The sequence below is a fragment of the Pituophis catenifer genome, unplaced genomic scaffold (genome assembly GCF_029215685.1).
Source record: "Pituophis catenifer annectens isolate HBS135680 unplaced genomic scaffold, rPitCat1.0.hap2 SCAF_15, whole genome shotgun sequence".
NCBI lineage: Eukaryota > Metazoa > Chordata > Lepidosauria > Squamata > Colubridae > Pituophis > Pituophis catenifer.
Genome location: NW_027256895.1, coordinates 8153935 through 8159934, shown reverse-complemented (window position 1 = coordinate 8159934; position 6000 = coordinate 8153935).

Sequence of the window (6000 nt, the reverse complement as noted above, 5' to 3'; positions counted from 1 at the left end):
TTTCAAGTAGCTCCATTCATTTCTTCAAGGCATTGCTTTTAACAATTCAGCTGGGGAGAGAGTGTTCCTGAATGAGAAAGGGGAAGCAACAGGTGGATTCGACATCACCAACTTGATCACTTTTCCAAACAGATCCTTTCAGAGACTTAGAATTGGAAAGATGGATCTCCAGGCTCCAAAAGGAAAAGAATTATTCATTGATGAAGATGTGGTTGTCTGGAACCCAGCTTTTAACCAGGTATTGAACTACTGAATTGGCTATAATTATTCCATTATGATCCCATATTGAATGCAGTCTGTTTACAAATCTGATTTCTGTCTTTTTTAAAATAAACAATGGCATATTCTTTTCAAAGCTTGTGATGATCAGGCATTCCTCAAATTGACAATATGATATTACAATGTAAAAGGCACGTTTGCATTTTTGTTTTGGATTTGAATCTAAAATCACGAGAATTGCCACTTTTCCATGAGATTGTCATTATGGTGGGTGGGAGTGTGTTTGGGGATTATTTGTGTGATTTTTAATAATTTGGAAGGGACGCGGTGGCTCAGAGAAGGGACATGGTGGCTCAGTGGTTAAAACGCTGAACTTGTCGATTGAAAGGTCAGCAGTTCAGCGGTTCGATTCCTTAGTGCCGCATAACAGGGTGAGCTCCCATTACTTGTCCCAACTTCTGCCAACCTAGCAGTTCGATGGCATGTAAAAAATGCAAGCAGAAAAGTAGAGAAGGTAACAGCATTCCGTGTGCCTTTGGCATTTAGTCATGCCAGCCACATGACCACGGAGACCTCTTTGGACAGTGCTGGCTCTTCGGCTTTCAAACGGAGATGAGCACCGCCCCCTAGAGTCAGGAACGACTAGCATATACTGTATGTGCGAGGGGAACCTTTACTTTTTTAATAATTTGGAATGCCTAGATGACAAATTCCTTGATTTTGCTTCCAGAAATGGATGACTGTTTTGAATGTCCAGAAGATCATTATCCAAATAAAGAAAACAATGGATGTATCCTGAAACTGGTGATGTTTCTAACCTTTGAAGAAACTTTAGGAATTGGTTTAGCTTCAGTAGCTCTTGGTTTCTTCTTCTTGACATCTTGGATACTTGGAAATTTTATTAAGTATCGGGATACTCCTATTGTCAAAGCCAACAACAGGCTCCTCACTTACACCCTGCTTGTCTCTCTTCAGCTCTGTTTTCTCTCCTCTTTATTCTTTCTTAGCCAACCTGGCAAAGTGACCTGCCTTCTCCGACAATCAATGTTTGGTGTCACTTTCTCAGTGGCCATTTCTAGTGTACTGGCCAAAACCATCACTGTAGTTGTTGCTTTCATGGCCACGAAACCAGGATCTCAGATGAGGAGATGGGTGGGGAAAAGATTGGCCTTTTCTATTGTCCTCTCATGCTTTCTCTTACAAGTATGCATTTGTATTCTTTGGTTGTCAACATCTCCCCCATTCCCTGAGTTGGACATGCACTCAGAGCTCCAAGAAATAATTTTACAATGCAATGAGGGATCAACTTTCTTTTTCTACTGAGTCTTGGGATACATGGGAATCTTGGCCATTGCCAGCTTTATTGTGGCTTTCCTTGCCCGAAAATTACCCGACACCTTTAATGAAGCCAAGTTCATCGCCTTCAGCATGTTGGCCTTTTGCAGTGTGTGGATCTCCTTCTTTCCAGCCTATCTGAGCAGAAAAGGAAAAGCCATGGCAGCTGTGGAGGTTTTCTCCATCTTGGCCTCCAGCGCTGCATTACTGGGGTGCATATTCCTGCCAAAGTGCTACATCATTGTTTTGTGTCCTGACCTCAACCACAGGGAACAACTCACAAAGAGAAATTAGTATATCATGTGATCTTTCTGACTTACCAGAACGTTTCAAAAAAGGAATAGAAAGACTACTTCCTACAGGAAAATTATATACAAGTTTAGAAACTTAGACATTTTTATTTCTGTTAAATGATTTATATAGGATATATGTGATTATTCAGTTTTATTATGGTTGGCCTTCCCAAAGTTAGTACTCGTGTTGCTGCATTTCAACCTCAATAATATTTGTCCATGTCATACTGTCCCCATTTATTTGTACTTATTGGCTGAGTGTGATTGGACAGACAGAAATTTGTCTTTGCCACATGTGCTCTCAGTGTACATAAAAATAAAATAAATACATTCATCAAGATTCATAAGAATCATAAGATACAGCATTTAGTGATAGTCACAGGTTACTAATAAGCAATGAAATCATACTAAGAAACAATTAAAACAATATAAGTTGTAAAGATAGAAGCAACATGGTTATAGTCATAAGTGGGAGGAGATAGGTAAAAGGAAGGATGAGAACAATAACATTAATACAATCTTAGTAAATAGTTTGACAGTGTTGTGGGAATTAGTCTTTTAGCAGAGTGATATCCTGGTTTATAACCATTCACTCTCTATTCATAAATCTATTTTCATTGCAACCTTTTACCAGATTTCAATAATATTGGAAATTCGGTGAAATGGAATTAAATGTATTTTTCCTCTGTCTCTTCCTTTATTCACAGTTGTGCTGAACAAAAACTATAATAAAGAGTGGTTTCACTCTTTATTTATTTCCATACATCTCAGTATAGAATTAGACGGCATTTTTCAATAAAAGCAAAGGTGAAATATAGTGAAAATCCTAAAAAAATATGTACACTTGTCTCTGATAGAGATAGCGATTTCAAAAATGAAAATTTCTGAGGGAAAAAAATTTGAATATTCCCCGAGAGCAGGGGTGTCAAACTCAATTTCAATAAAGGCCATACCAAGGTTGTGTTTGACCTTGGGGTTCCTGGTGGACGTGGTCAGCTTGACATCACTCATGTTGGGAGCACCGTTTTATCCGGCACAGGGCTGCAGGAGGACATAGAGGACAAAAACATGTGTAGGCCCCCCGGGGTCCATATTTTGCTGGAAGAAACACCGCAGGCCACTTCTTTGCTGTTTCCAGGGTGGCCCCGTGGACAAATCTAAGCACCCCATGGGCCGGATCTTGCCCACAGGCCTTGAGTTTCACACCCCTGCCCTAGATGGAGATGATAGATAAAGATTACAGGTATATAGAGAGGGTTTAGGTATTGAACACAATATTATATGATGTCAGTTTTGGACTTCTTAGGGTCGTTTGAAAAGTCAAATTTGTTGAGTTTGTTAACTTTTACGTTTTCATGTATTTAGAAAAAAAGGTTTTATATTGAGTCATAACCATTCACCCTCTACCCATAAATCTATTTCCTGAACAACCTGTTATCAGATGTTAATAATAGGGGAAATTTAGTGAAATGAAATGAAATGTATCCTGCCTTCTGTTTCATGCTTTACTCAAAGTGTGTGCCGGTCATTAGAAAGAGTGATTCAAATTAGTTTAAATTAAAAAGCCTGACATTTTTCAAGAAAGTCAGCTCAAATTCAGCTCAAATCCTAGAAAAAGAGTACACCCCTTCTTTGTCGGGCGAATGGACGGACGGACAGACAGACAGACAGACAGACAGACAGACAGATAGATAGATAGATAAAAGAGGGAGGAGATATTCTATGGGCAGGTTAAAAGGCCCAAATTATAAAGAAACTGCAACTCTCATTGCAGATATGGTGGTGCAGTGGTAAGAATATTGCAGTATTGCAGGCTAACTTCTATGGTCAAAAATGAAGTCTGGAAATCTAAGGCTCAAAATGAACTAAGGTTTGCAACAAAAGTCAAAAATAATAACCAAAAGAAAATCTTCTTTCAATATGTATAAAAGCATGCAACTATGTGTATGGTGTCCCATGTAGTTGATCACTTTTGTGAATTGAAATTTAAAGAACATCCTTATAAAGAGGGCTGCAAAGCACAATAAGTAATTGGCATTGCTATTGCTATTGCTATTGCTATTTCTGCTACTGATCTAGGTTATCTCTGTCTTTCAAATGTTTCTAGTTTTTGAAGATGAAATATATGTCAGCTGTCCCAACTGGTCAGTCAGAAAAGAAAGACTCTTAGGCCCTTGGTTAGCCAAAGATATACTTTACTAAAGACAAATGGTCACAGAAAAGGCAAAGCTGGATCTGAGATTTTCATGCCCAAAATATATGGTAAAGTTTTCCCTGTTCCCTTCCACCCTGTGATTATGAAGAAGTGTCCAACTATGTGCTAACAAATTGTTTGAGTAGCAGTCACTGTCTCCTCAGCTGGCTGCATTCCTTTGCTTGATTTTGGAATGGCCAGCAATTTTCAGAGGATAGTATGAGGCTGGGTTTCGTGGAATAGAATAGAATAGAATAGAATAGAATAGAATAGAATAGAATAGAATAGAATAGAATAGAATAGAATAGAATAGAATAGAATAGAATAGAATAGAATAGAATAGAATAGAATAGAGTAACAGAGTTGGAAGGGACCTTGGAGGTCTTCTAGTCCAATCCCCTGCCCAGGCAGGAAACCCTACACCACTTCAGACAAACGGTTATCCGACATCTTAAAAATTTCCAGTGTTGGAGCATTCAATAGTATGAGGACCCAGATTGTTGGGGGCAATATGCTATTTAGTATACTGTCTTTGGTGTAAGCCACCCAGAATTATCTGGTCCCAGATAATTTAAGACATCTCAGTTTAAAACAAAATTAAAAGCAATATAAAGGGAAAGTTAGGCCAGGCCGGCCTGCTGAAACAGGAATGTTTTGAGGGCACGGTAGAAAGTACGCAGATCAGGGATCCTCTGTATCTCTGGGGAAGCTCGTTCCAGATGGTGGGTGCCCCCACAGAAAAGGCTCTCCCCCTGGGGGCTGCCAGTTGACACTGTTTGGCTGACGGCACCCTGAGAAGCCCCTCTCTATGGGAGCGTACTGGGCGGTGAGAGGCTATTGGTGGCAGAAGGCAGTCTCGTAAGTAACCCGGTCCTAAGCCATGGAGCGCTCTAAAGGTGGTAACCAAGACCTTGAAGTGCACCCGGAAGACCACCGGGAGCCAGTGCAGCTCACGCAGGAGGGGAGCCACATGGGAGCGCCATGCTGCTCCCATAACCACCCGCGTGGCCACATTCTGGACCATTTGGAGCTTCCGGGTGCTCCTCAAGGGGAGCCCCATGTAGGGAGCATTACAGTAGTCCAAGCAGGAAGTGACGAGGGCATGAGTGACCGTATTTAACGAGTCCTGATCCAGAAAGGGACACAACTGGCGAATCAGGCGAACCTGATAAAAAGACCTCCCGGCCACAGCCGTCAAGTGCTCTTCGAAAGACAGCCGTGAGTCCAAGAGGACGCCTAAGTTGTGAACCCTCTCCGTGCGGGCCAACGACTCACCCCCAATAGTCAGAGATGGCACCAACTGACTATATCGGGACGTCGGAAACCACAGCCACTCGGTCTTGGATGGGTTGAGCCTGAGTATGTTCCTCCCCATCCAGATCCGCACAGCCTCCAGGCACTGGGACATCACTTCAAGGGCATCATTGGGCATTGGCATCATACAAATAAATGTATATATAAATATGTATATATAAATCATACAAATAAACTTTGGTGCAAGAAATCTTTTGAAAATTTTTAAGTGAACTTAAGGTAATTCTTTTAAAAGGTTTTGCATTGTAACTCCTCACAAAAAATACAGACAATAAACAACTGACATCTGCTGGATCGGTTCATATTCTATGTTGTGAAAATATTGGTAGAAAATAAATGTGGTATCTTGAAAAACAGCACTATTTTTATTTCTACAGTTTCAACACTTTAATATATATTCTATTACAAATCTTCCTCGTGCTACTTTCATTGGTCTTTGCTCATTTAAAATAAATAAATTATTTTTTTAAAAAAATAGCCGAATCATCAGCCACTTACTATCTGATCAAAACAAAATAATTATCTCCTAGAGGAGTCACCATATTTTCTTCAACTGGCCTAAACAGCAAAGGCTGCACAGAAGGGTATTAAAATTCAATAACAATCAAAGCGTTTGTTTGGCTATAAAGTAAATCTTGAACCACT